Here is a 14,531-nt window from a genome sequence, read left to right as displayed (position 1 = left end):
TCATTACTTTCTTGATCATTACCAGGATCCAAAGGAGCAAGCACAGCGTATAGAGAAACTTTGGAATATTCTCTTTAATATTGCCAGATTTTCTTGGATATTAAATGCAAATATCTTGGGATCAGCGATGATCAAGAATTCCGATTAGAAACTACTTCCAACAATCGATAATTTCTCCAATTCAGATGAAGGTATTAATGAAAGTGTAAAACAGTGAAACTCTGACTCAGTTTCTTGCTAATTGCCAGGATCAAAAGGAGAATAGTGAAACTTTGGAACATTCTCTTTAACATTGCCAGACTATGTTGGAAATTAGATGCGAATATCTTGGGATGCGATGATCAAGAATTCCGATGAGGAATTACTTCCAAGAATCGATAATTTCCCAAGATCAGATGATGGCATTAATGATAATGTGAAACAGTGAAACTCTGCCTCAGTTTTGTTGCTAATTGCCAGGATCCAAAGGAGAAAGCGTAGAGAATAGTGAAACTTTGGAACATTCTCTTTAACATTGCCAGACTATGTTGGAAATTAGATGCGAATATCTTGGGATGCGATGATCAGGAATTCCGATGAGGAATTACTTCCAAGAATCGATAATTTCCCAAGATCAGATGATGGCATTAATGATAATGTGAAACAGTGAAACTCTGCCTCAGTTTCTTGCTAATTGCCAGGATCCAAAGGAGAAAGCGTAGAGAATAGTGAAACTTTGGAACATTCTCTTTAACATTGCCAGACTATGTTGGAAATTAGATGCGAATATCTTGGGATGCTATGATCAGGAATTCCGATGAGGAATTACTTCCAAGTATCGATAATTTCCCAAGATCAGATGATGGCATTAATGAAAATGTGAAACAGTGAAACCCTGCCTCACTTTCTTGATCATTACCAGGATCCAAAGGAGAAAGCGCAGCGTATAGAGAAACTTTGGAATATTCTCTTTAATATTGCCAGATTTTCTTGGAAATTAGATGCAAATATCATACGATCAGCCATGATCAGGAATTCTGATTTGGAATTACATTCAAGAATCGATGATTTCTCAAAAGTGAAACATTGATGCTCTGCCTCACTTTCTTGATCATTGCCAGGATTCAAAGGAGCAAGTGTAGAGAATAGTTAAACTTTGGAATATTCTCTTTAATATTGCCAGACTTTCTTGGAAATTAGATGCAAATATCATACGATCAGCCATGATCAGGAATTCTGATTTGGAATTACATTCAAGAATCGATGATTTCTAAAAAGTGAAACATTGATGCTCTGCCTCACTTTCTTGATCATTGCCAGGATTCAGAGGAGCAAGTGTAGTGAATAGTTAAACTTTTTAATATTCACTTTAACATTGCCAGATTTTCTTAGGAATTAGATCCAATATCTTGGGATCAGCGATGATCAGGAATTCTGAATAGGAATTACTTCCAAGAATCAATGATTTCTCAACATCAGATAAAGGTTTTAATGAAAGTGAGAAACAGTGAATCTCTCCTTCACTTTCTTGATCCTTGACAGTATTCAAAGGAGCAAGCGAAGATAATAGTGAAACTTTGGAATATTCTCATTAACATTGCCCGACTTTCTTGGAAATTAGATGCAAATATCTTGGGATTAGCGAGGGTCAGGAATTCTGATTAGGAATTACTTCCAAGAATTGATGATTTCTCAATATCAGACGAATCTCTGCCTTACTTTCTTCATCATTGCCACCATCCAAAAGAACAAGCATAGAGAATAGTGAAACTTTGTAACAATCTCTTTAACATTGTCAGACTTTCTTGGAAATTAGATGCAAATATCTTGGGATAAGCAATGATTAGGAATTCTAATTAGGAATTACTTACAAGAATCAGATGAAGGTTTTAATGAAAGTGAGAAACAGTGAATCTCTTCTTCACTTTCTTGATCCTGGCCATGATGCAAAGTACTTATTAATGTGCTTTTAGCTACATTGATTAGTTTATACTAAGGAATTATGTGCAGAAAACTTAACTCAAGCATTGGATTATAATTCCTGTCAAAGATCGCTTGACAAAGTTTTTCCCACAATGATATTCCTAGTGGAGAAGAGCACAATGGGTTCTCAAACGACCTTTCTGACTAACTGTGGTTCTAATGTACTGTAGATGTCAATTTCAATCTAAATTAACTGAATTTTTCTTCAAGTTCAAGTGGGCAATCTTAGGCTTTCCTAAAGTCTAAGGAAAGATTTTAAGGACTTCAACTTGACAACCACAGGGTTGGCTGTTTGATTTTCTAGGAAATTTCTTTATTTTCTAACAATTTTAGAGATTTATTTTTAGCTTTACTTCTCTCCAAACTTTTAAGAATCGTTATATAGTTTCTATTTTTATATTTTTAAAGGGGCAGAGCTTTTAGGATCCTCCCTAGGTTATGACAATTAAAGATTTAATTCAATCGAATACTAAAAATTTCTTTGTTATTTTTCTTTACAGATTAAAGCAAAAAGGCGTTAACAAAAATTTCGACCGAAAATCCACATATTCCAAATGCGCCTGCGAGGAAATCTATAAAAACACCGAATTTTTTATATAATTTTATGATTAAAAAAAATAACGACCTACCACAATATAATTCTTTTTTTTATTCTACTAATAATTAATAATTATTAAAGATTTTTATTGGTCTAAGAGGCAAATGATAATGGTAATAGAAGTATAGGGAAGAAGGGGGGAGGGAGATAAAGAAGTGTAAGTAAAGATGTGAAAGGGGGATGTGGTACAGTTAATGCGCATGATTAAGTTAAAATGGTAAATAATAAAAACCCTTATTAAGTGAAAGGTAAAATAGATAAAAAAAAATCGTAAATATTTGCTAAAGTTAAATGACAACGCGAAGATGAATACGATTTCTAAGAAACGAAGCTAAAATAAGATTTGCCTAAAAGTGAGATCATAACAGGATAACGGAAGTAAGTTTTAGAACCGGATATGCAGTCAACAACAGCATCTCATACCGTTAAGACAAGCAAATAAATGAATAAAAATAAAATAATTATTTAAAAATATTAAAATAACAACTAACTTGAAATTTTTAAGCCATAATGAGAGAAAAAAATGTGTTAAAAATGTTAAAAGTATTAAAAAGTCTTAAAAGTTTTAAAAATATTAAAAGTTTAAAAAGTATTAAATGTTCAAAAAGTATTAAAAGTTTTTAAAGTTTTTGAAATTTTTAAAGTGTTTAAGTGTTTGAAAAAAGTGTTAAAAAACAAAACAAAATGGTTGCTTATATACTTTTGATTGTTGCTCAGAAAGCCCTTTTTTCGAAATTTTACAGTTGACTTTCGAGCTGCAATTAAAAACAAATAAGTTTGGCCTCTACATCTTTCAATATTAGAAAATGTTTCTAAAAACAAAAATATTAAATAGAAATTTAAATTAAAATTGTATTAAAAAAAAATAAGTAAGTTATCGAAATACCCCTAAACACACTCCAAACTTTTTACCTAATTTTGTTATAATATTGTTATAATATTTTCAAAAATTAAAATTTATTTATTTTTAAAATTTTTTTTTTAAAAACTAAATTTATTAAATTTTATTAAAAATTACAAATTTATTTACAGAAAAAACTTTATTTAATACAAATATTTGTTAAAACATTATTGAGAATATTTTTTGTAAACAAAATTTTTAAATAATTTGAAAAATTTTGTTAAAAAAAAAAAACTTTAAAAATTTTTTTAAGAAATTAAAAATTATAGTTTATTACAAAAAAAACTTTATTAAACATTAATTTTTGTTAAAATATCATTGCAAATACTTTTTTAAATAATTTTTAAAAATTTTTAGAAATTTTGTTAAAAAAAATCATTAAAATTTTTAATTTTTTTTAAGAATTTATAAGAATATGAAGAATTTATAGCAAGAAACTTTATTTTACATTAATATTTGTTAAAACATCATTGTAAATACTTTTTTTAAATTATTTTTAAATATTTTTAGAAATTTTTAAAAAAAAAAAAAAAAAAAAAAAAAAAAAAACTTTAAAATTTTAGATTTTTTTTAGAAATTAAAAATCATAATTTATTACAAAAAAACTTTATTTAACATAAATATTAGTTAAAACATTACACTGAATACATTTTTATATAATTTTTAAGTAATTTTAGAAATTTTGTTAAAAAAAAAAAAAAAAAAAAAAAAAAAACTTTCAAATTTTTAATTTTTTAAGAAAATTAAAAATTATAGTTTACAACAAAAAACTTTATTTAACTTTAATGTTTGTTAAAACATTATTTTAAATCCTTTTTTAAATATTTTTAGATATTTTGTTTAAAAAAAATTTAGATCATTTGAAAAATTTTGTTAAAAAAAAAAAAAAAAAAAAAAAAAACTTTAAAATTTTAGATTTTTAAGAAATGAAAAATTATAGTTTATTACAAAAACCATTATTTAACATTAATATTTGTTAAAACATTATAGTAAATACTTTTTTTAAATAATTTTTAAAAATTTTTAGAAATTTTGTAAAAAAAAAAAAAAAAAAACTTTAAAATTTTTAATTTTTTAAGAAATTTTAACTTTATTTAACATTAATATTTGTTAAAACATTATTCTTAATGCCTTTTTTTTAACATCTTTAAATATTTTTAAAAATTTTGTTAAAAAAAAAATAAAATTTTTGATTTTTTTAAAAAATGAAAAATTATAATTTAAAAATTAATTTTTTGAGATATCAAAAATCATAATTTATTACAAAAAAACTTTTTTCAATATTAATATTTGTTAAAACAACATTCCGAATATTTTTAAAATATTTTTTAAAAAATTTTAGAAATTTTGTATAAAAAAAAAAAAAAAAAACTTTAAAATTTTTAATTTTTTAAGAAATAAAATTATAACTTAATACAAAAAAAACTATATTTAACATTAATATTTGTTAAAACATCATTCTAAATACTTTTTTTTATAATTCTTAAATAATTTAAACAATTTTGTTAAAAAAAAAAAAAAAAAAAAAAAAAAAAAAAAAAACTTTAAAATTTTTAATTTTTTAAAAATTTTTTTAAAAAATGTAATTTTTTGATAAAATAAAAATTATAATTTATTACAAAAAAACTTTATTTAACATTAAAATTTTTTAAAATAGCATTCTGAATATTTTTTCAATAATTTAAGAAATTATGTTGATTTAGGTTCCTTCGGGATCCACGTAGTGCCTGTGGTTTAAACCCGAATTCGCGGGAAAACGTAAGTGGCGGTTAAAAGACTTAAGTCAATATTTCGGAATAAGTTCGATGCTGTTGCCAAAACAACAGATACCCCACAGAGGATTAACTGTGTGAGTTGTAATTAATTCTATATGGTACGGGATGAAAAGTACTTGTTCATGGACCGGTCAAAGCCAATGTACAGAAATTTTCACCTGAGTTCTTCATTGAAGAATAAGGTGGACAATGGTAGACCATTCTCAAGTCTACCCAGTGTATGAAAAAGATCACCGTGAGATAAGTCCGTCAAGGCTGGTGCTCAAGTTAAAACTCTCGACATTCATTGCCTCAGGTATACCTACTTAAGCCGTTTATTGTTGAATAAATTTAAGTGAAATTTTGATGACATTTAAGTGAAATTTTAATGAGGGTTTTTCATAGGGACTATGGTCATATGAGGTCCTATTATTATAGAATTCGTTAGGGGGTCATCAAGTCTAGTATAGAACTTGGTTTTTGCAGCTTTTTGTCGAGTTATGGGTATATTGAACATAATTAAGAACTTAAAAACCCTATTCAGCGGGTTCAGTTGTATGGAGGCTAGGTGAAATAATGGACCGATGTAAACCATTTTCAACAGGCTTCGTCTACGTCTACCATAAAAGATCATGTGCCAAATTTAATTGAATTATCTTCAAAATTGCAACCTGTAGTTTGATTACAAGGTTTATAAGCGCTACTGGAGGGTTAAGTTTTATAGATGCTAGGTTAAATAATGGACCGATCTTAACCATTTTCAATAGGGACAATAGAAGATCATGTACCAAATTTCATTGAATTATCTTGAAAATTGCGACCTGTAGTTTGATTACAAGGTTTACATGGACGGACGGACATAGCTAAATCGACTCAGAAAATGATTCTGAACCGATTGCAAACTTTAAGGTATAAATTTCCAATTTTTTAAAATTTCTAAAAAAAATACTTAAGATTTCTTAATTTTCCAGTCAACACTCAAAACTTCTTTCCCTAAAACTGTAATAAATATATTTGACAAATTTTAAATAATTTTTTTAAAAAAACTTTGAAATTCGATTTTTTTTTTTAAATTTTAAAATTTTAAAATTTTCTACTTTTTTTAATTTTTAAAATTTATAAAAAAAATTCTTAAGATTTCTTAATTTCACTCCTAAAACTCAAATCTTCTTTTCCTAAACCTGTAATAAATATATTTAATAAATTTTAAAAAAAATTTAAATAAATTTTAAATAATTTTTTTAAAAAAATTGAAAATTTTCGATTTTTTAAGATTTGAAATTTTTTTAAAATTACTTAAGATTTCTTAACTCCCCTCCTAACACTCAAATCTTCTTTCCCTAAACCTGTAATAAATATATTTAATAAATTTTAAATAAATTCTAAAAAAAAAACTTTAAAATTCCAATTTTTAAAAAATTTTCAAAATTTCAAAATTTTAAATTTTTTTTTAATTTTTAAATTTAAAAAATTACTTAAGATTTCTTAATTTCAATCCCTACACTCAAATATTCTTTCCCTAAACCTGTAATAAATATATTTAATAAATTTTAAATAAATTCTAAAAAAATTATTTTAAAATTCCGATTTTTTTTTAAATTTTCAAAATTTTCAGTTTTTTAATTTTTTAAAATTTTTAAAAATTACGTAAGATTTCTAAATAGCCCTCTCTGCACTTTAATTTTCTGTTCCTAAACCGGTTATAAATATATTTAATAATTTAAAAAAAAATTTCTAAAAAAAACTTTAAAATTTCAATTTTTTAAATTTTCAAAATTTTACATTTTTTTATTTTTAAAATTTATAAAAATTACTGAAGATTTCTTAATGTCCCTCCCTGCACTCAAATCTTCTTTTTCTAATCCTCTAATAAATATTTTTAATTGATTTTAAAATAATTTCTATAAAAAAAAAAACTTGAAAATTTTCAATTTTTTCCAATTTTGTTTATTACAAAAAAACCTTAATTAATCATTAACATAAATATTTTTAAAAAAAGGTCACTCTCTTTATACAAAATTACGTAAATTTAATAACATTTCTCCCTCAAATATATTTTATAGTTTTTACGTGTTTTTTATTTAAATTAAAAAAAATATATAATAAAACATTCATAATTTCATTGATTTTTTTTTTTAATAAGTATTTTATTTTTATGTCTTTTTTTATATTGAAATGAAATATTTTTTTCCCAAGTTTATTACTTTGACATTAACATTGTCTGTTATAAATTTAATTAAATATTTTCAATAAAAAAAAAATTATTTAAATATTCCATTAATGCACTTATGCCGGTAGTGCATTGAGTTTTAATTATTCAAAACCAAAAAATTGAAAAAAATAAAATTAACGGAAATGTTTAGCTAAACTTGTGTAAACAAAAAGAGATAAAAAGTTTAGTTCCTTAACTTAACCCTTTAACGTTAAAATTTTAAAATATTTCGTTAATTTGAAAAAAAATTAAAATTTTCATTAATAACCTTCAATATAATCCTATTTATGAACTTTTTCTTATAGAATTTGCTTTGTAAAAGTCACCAGGTATGTTTCATACTATTTACTAAAGAAATCATTCTATTTATGAATTGTGTTTTTTCGGTATAATACAAACAAAATTCAATTCAAAAGAAGCTTCAATTTAAACATCGGAGGGACAAATTTTCATTTCTTATTAATTACCAGTAGTTATATCATACATTACTTGGTAATGTAGGGACATGATTAACCATTAGAATGGTAGTTCACTAAGCGCCAACAGTCAAATAGATTCCTCTCGCAGTTACCTGTAGTAACACCTCAAGAGGTCATTGAATTTTGGCCCAGTTTTAAAGCATTAAGGTTGTATATGAAGTAATTGTCAAGGAAATGACAGTTCACTTGAGAAAAATAAGGAGAAGAGGGAGATTCACAGAGAGGAAATAGAATATAAAGTTGTAATTTCTTTCTCTCACACACAAAAATGAAAAGATTTCCAAAAAGTATCCCTGCGAGAACCGACACAAATCTGTTGCTTTTGAAAGCTAAAGCATGACATTCACAGAGTGAAAATAAAAGATCGTTTCTTGCTTTCCTCTGTCTTTGCAACTGTGACAGTATTCCTTCAACTACGCCCCTCGAAATATGTCCAGATTGTACCTTTTCACTTCAGACTTTTTGAAGAAAGAACCTGATGATACTAGTTGCGATAGAACTACGGAAACCGCACTGAATATATTCCAAGCAGATCCCGCTATATCTCTTCTCATTTAAGATCTTGCGGCCAACTAAAGAAAGTTCTGATTTTGGCAAAAGATGTCATAGGAATACAAAGGACTTTCCTTCCCATAAGTCCAACAGCTTTTTAGTCAACCACTAGAAGGCACATATCGCATTTCAATAACCTAACTTCGTCTAAAGTTCAAACATCAGCAAACAGCATGACAGGTGCTCTAAGAACTTATCCCCCAAAGACTTTAAAAGCATGAATATTCAAGGTCAGACATCCTTAGAACAAAACAACGAATGCTCTTGGTTCTTACCTCTATCCAGATACATATTCATATAGATCATACAATGTGAGATGATGAGGGTTTTATTTGATCCAGTTTGGATCCCAGAAGTTCTGACATCAGCAAACAGCATGACAGATGCTCTAAGAATTTGTCTTCCAAAAGCTCTAAAAGCATAAATGTTCAGGGTCCAACGTCCTTAGAACAAAACAATGAATGAACAACGATCTCGCTATATCACTTCTCATCTTGCGGCAGACTAGAGAAATATAATGGTCGTTTTTAGTCCTGAAAGTGGCATGAGAAGACAAAGGACTTTCCTTCCGATAAGTCTAACAGCTTCTAAGTCAACCACTAGAAGGCACATATTAACCTTCAATTACGTAACTTAGTCTGGAGTTTAGACATCAGCAAACAGTATGAAAGGTGTTCTTAGGTGCTCTAAAAGCATGATTGTTCATGGTCCGATGTCCTTAGAACAAAACAACGAATGAACAACGCTCTTGGTTCTAACTTTTATCTAAATCTATATCCCTATTATTTAGACAATGTGAGAATTATCTGTAAATGATGAGAGTTTTATTTGGTCCAGTTCGGATCCCTGGAGTTCAGACATCAGCAAACAGCATGACAGGTACTCTGCGTTCCCACGACAATTGGATCTTCGTCCCGGAACGACCCGAATCATACTCGGCCAAAGATTGTCATCCCAGCGACAGCTGTATTAACCGAAAGTTTTTCCCCAGAAAGAACTATAGGTCACAGTCGAACTGTTACAACAACAACAGGTACTCTAAGAGCTTGTCCCTCTTAGTCTCTAAAAGCCACAGTCGAACTGTTACAACAACAACAGATACTCTAAGAACGTGTCCCCCTTAGTCTTTAAAAGCATGATTGTTCAGGGTCCGACGTCCATAGAACAATACAATGAATGAACAATGCTCTTGTTTCTAACCTCTATCCAAATCTATATCCCAATTGATCAGACAATGTGGAAATTACCTGTAAATTCTAAGTCTTCTATTTTGCCCAGTTTAGATCCATGTGCATTGGATGCAGTTCTACAACAATTACTATTTTGCTGAGGATCTTCTAATCGTGTTAACGCTCTTTCAATTGCATAATAGTTGCACTTCCACAGTGCAGAGTGGTCAAGTGCACTAGGCAACCTATAAAAACCGAAATAAGTGAGATATATCATAACTGCTGATACTAACAACTGTTCTCTGTAGTGCTAAGGTGACATGTAAAACTTGGACTTTTCCTTTACGAATACTTTCGCTTTTGAAATGTCAAGGAAAAAAGAAAATGCTCTTCTAGTTTCACTTCAATTACAATCTCCACGTGCAGATAGGTTAAGAGCACAAGGATATATCGAGTTTGCTGACACTAATAAGTAACTGGACTCCGCAGTTGCCGGAAGACGTTCAAAACTTGAGCTTCTTAATAATGAAAGCTCTCACTGTTGTAATTATAAAGGAGACGAACGAAATGGTACTCTAGTTCCACTACAATTGCAACTCCAGAATGATCAGCTAATGATTGGAAATATGTGAGATATATCGAGTCTCCAGACACTAATAACTTGGGTCGGTAGACTTCGAAAACTTTAGCTTCCGAATCCGTGAATACTCTCGCTGTTGTAATGAAAAAGGGACAAGAAAAAACGTTCATCCAGTTTCACTGCAATTACAATTCCAGAGTTCAGATTGGTCAAGTGCACAGGGCATATTATAACCCGTCATAGGGTGAATATACTCTCGCTTTTGTAATGACAATGAACTAGAAGAAATGCTTTTCCTATTTCACTACAGAGTGGCCAACTAGTGCTAGGCAAACTCAGCAAATCTTGAGCTTCCAAATCAATGAATACTCTGGCTGTTGTAATGACAAAGAATACAGAGGAATCGATCTTCCAGTTCTACTTCAATTGCGAAACCAGAGTGATCAACTTATGATCCGAAATAGTTGGTATGTATCGAGATTGCAGACAGTAATAACTGAATACTGTAGTGCTAGGCAAACGTTCAAAACTTGAGCTTCCCAATCAATGAATACTCTTGTTGCTGTAATGATAAGGAACTATGAGAAATGATCTATTTGTTCCACTACAGTTGCAATTCCAAAGTGCAGAATGGCAAAATGTACAGGGAAACTTATAATCCAAAATAGTTGGGATATAGCGAGATTGCTGGACTCCATAGCGGTCGGAAGACGCGCAAAACTTGAGCTTTCAAATCAAGGAATACTCTCACTGTTGTAATGACAAAGTTCCACTACAAGTGCATTTCCAGATGACTCAACTTACAACACGAAGTAGGTGGAAAATATCGAAATTTGCTGAAGATAATAATTGGACTCTGTAGCGTTCGGCAGACATGTAAAACTTGGACTTCCGAATCAATGAATACTCCCGCTGTTGTAAGGAAAAAGGAGAATAACTGAAGACAGCAGTGCTAGGTAAACATTCAAAACTTGAGCTTCCCAATCAATGAATACTCTCGCAGCTGTAAAGATAAGGAACTAGAAGAAATGCTCCTTTTGTTTTACTACAGTTTGGTCACAGGACAACTTATAAACCAGTTTTGAAGAGCGAACAGTGTCATAAACGTTATTCTAGCAGTCCAATGCTTTAAGTTGAATCGTTTATATTAGACATATGTAGGACGTGGTGTTGTGGTCTTTGGCTCTTTTAGAAAGTTTCGTAGTTTTTGTTATCGTAAGAGTTTCGCTGATGGTTATTATATCTAGCAATTTAATTGCTTAATTGTTGTTATGGTAACATTTTCGCTGATTGCTTAATTGTTGTTATTGTAACATTTTCGCTGATGTTGGAAGTGCTTTCCTAGGAGTCTAGCAATGCTGTTGCTTAGTTGCCGTTACTGTAACACTTTTGCTGATGTTGGAAGTGCTTTCCTAGGAGTCGAACAGGAGAAAGTCACTGAAACGTTCCTCTAGCAATTATGTTGCTTAGTTGTTGTTAACACTTTCGCTGATGTTCGAAGTGCAGATAGTCACTTAAACGTCACAGTAGCAAATCTATTGCTTAGTTGTTGTTGTAACAGTTTCGCTGATGTTAGAAGTGCTTTCCCTTGGGATCGAATAGCAGATAGTCTCTCAAACTTTTCTCTAGCAATTCTACTGCTTCGCTTATGTTGAAAGTCCTTTCCTAGAAGTCGTATAGCGGATAGTGACTTAAACGTTCCAGCAGCAATTCTGCTGCTTCTGCTTAGTTGTTATTATTGTAACAGTTTCGCTGATGTTGAATGTTCTTTCTTAAGAGTCGAATAGCGGATAGTCACTCAAAGGTTTTTTTAGCAATTCTACTGCTTAGTTGTTGTTTTATAACAGTTTTGCTAATGTTGGAAGTCATTTTCTAGGACTAGAATAGCAGATAGTTAGTAAAATGTTTCTGTAGCAATTCTACTGCTTAGTTGTTATTAACATGTAACAGTTTCGATGATGTTGGAAGTGCTTTCCTAGGAGTCTAGCAATTCTGTTGTTTAGTTGCCGTTAGTGTAACATTTCGCTGATCTTGGAAGTGCTTTCCTAGGAGTCGAACAGCAGATAGTCACTCAAACGTTTCTGTAGCAATTATGTTGCTTAGTTTTTGTTAACACTTTCGCTGATGTTCGAAGTGCTTTCCTTGGAGTCGAACTGCAGATAGTCACTTAAACGTTTCTCAGTCAAACATTTCTCTAGCAATTCTAATGCTTAGTTGTCATTACTGTAAGAGTTTCGCTGATGTTGGAAGTACTTTCCTAGGAGTCTAGCAATTGTTGTTAGCAACAGTTTCGCTGATGTTAAAAGTTCTTTCTTAAGAGTCGAATAGCTGATAGTCACTCAAACGTTTCTCTAGCAATTATGTTGCTTAGTTGGTGTTATTGTAAAAGTTTCGCTGATGTTGCACGACCTTTCCTAGAGAGAAAACTTATGCCTGTTAAATCTCAAATAATCTTTGGGGGATTCACAATCTCATAATTCGGAAACGAAGATAAAATTAATAGAACTATTGAGGAGTTGATAATATTTCGCTGATGTTCGAAGTGCTTTCCTTGGAGTCGAACTGCAAGTAGTCACTTAAACGTTTCTCTAGCAATAGCAGATAGTCAGTCAAACATTTCTCTAGCAATTCTAATGCTTAGTTGTCATTACTGTAAGAGTTTCGCTGATGTTAGAAGCACTTTCCTAGGAGTCTAGCAATTGTTGTTATTTTAACAGTTCGCTGATGTTGGAAGTGCTTTCTTAGGAGTCGAATAGCAGAAAGTCACTCAAACGTTTCTCTAGCAATGTTGTTGTTGTTGTAGCGACACGTGTAAAGTCGGTGTGACTGGGTTGACAATCCTTGGTCGTTGTTAATTGAACTCCGAGTCGTTCCGGTGCGAAGAACCGATTGTCGTCGGAACGATCATTTCTCTAGCAATTCTTTTGCTTAGTTGGTGTTATTGTAACAGTTTCGCTGATGTTGCACGACCTTTCCAAGAGAGAGAAAACTTTCGCCTGTTAAACCTCAATAATTGATAATCTTTGGGAGATTCATAATCTCATAGTTCGGAAACGAAGATTAAATTAATAGTACTATTGAGGAGTTGATAATCTTTGGGGGATTCTCAATCTCATAGTTCGGAAACGAAGATCCAATTGTCATATAAATAATCATAATAAGTATGTTTTCAAAGTATAGCTCTCGTCACCGATAACATAAGTTATAATTTAGAAGGACGTTCATAAATTTCAGAGAATTTTTCATCTAAAGTTTATTGATCTTCTTCAGAAGAATATTTTTGATAATAAATTTCAACATGTGATCAAATGACATAGATTTTTTTACGACGTCATAAAAGAGCAATCAATTCTAATGGAAATTTTAATTCTAACAAAAGTCTAATAAACCTAATAAAAATCATCAAAACAAAATTCACTTTCATTCAAGTTTTTTTTTTCTTTTTAACACGAAACGTATCGAAACCAGCTGTCAAGAATTATAATAAGGAAGGAAATAAATGATCATAATATTGATCAAATTAAGCAGCAGTGAGTGACATTTTAAATGATTTAAATATTAATATTTATTAATGTTTATAATAATGTCTAATGATTTTTGTTTTGTTTAATAAAAAACAATAAATTCAAAATCTAGTTTCTATAAAAGAAACAAATTATGCACAAAAATCTTATTGTTGTTAATAAGAACAACCAAAAAAACGCAATCAAAATTTATGATAAATAATTAAAATAAACAAATTAACAACGAAACCATAAATTATAGATAAAAAAAACTCACACAAAAACTTTTGTTTTCATTTCAAATAGATTTTAGCAAAAAAAGTCAAATTGATAAAAAAAAATTGTATTTAAAAGTTCATTGGACTTTGACAAAAGATCAAACAACTTTATGTTAAAAAAGAAAAAAAAAATTAAAATTCAACATATTTCAAACAACACCATCGATGACAAATCACAAAATTTAAATATTTCATTGTTTATATTTTGTTTTAAATTTATTTTCACACTTAGAAACGCATTAACGAAACAGAATTTGTTATAATTTTTTATACAATTCAAATGCTAATAACCGGTTAATCTATTTAGATTTCTATTTCGTTGTTTTTAATTCCTTACGTTCATTTACCCCCACCCATATAGATAGTTTCTATTACCAGTTACTAACCTAATGTCTATTTAACTAATAACAACAAAAAAGTGCATTGACTCATATACATTTGTGCGATCATGTTCGTAGAGTCACATACTCCATCTCGGGGGTTTCTTTGTTTAGTTTTCTAAAACTTGTATTTGGTTGTAAAAACAAAAACGCCGCATTTTGT

Source organism: Lucilia cuprina, chromosome 5, assembly GCF_022045245.1.
Source record: "Lucilia cuprina isolate Lc7/37 chromosome 5, ASM2204524v1, whole genome shotgun sequence".
In the NCBI taxonomy this organism is placed as follows: domain Eukaryota; kingdom Metazoa; phylum Arthropoda; class Insecta; order Diptera; family Calliphoridae; genus Lucilia; species Lucilia cuprina.
This window is presented reverse-complemented; position numbering follows the sequence as displayed.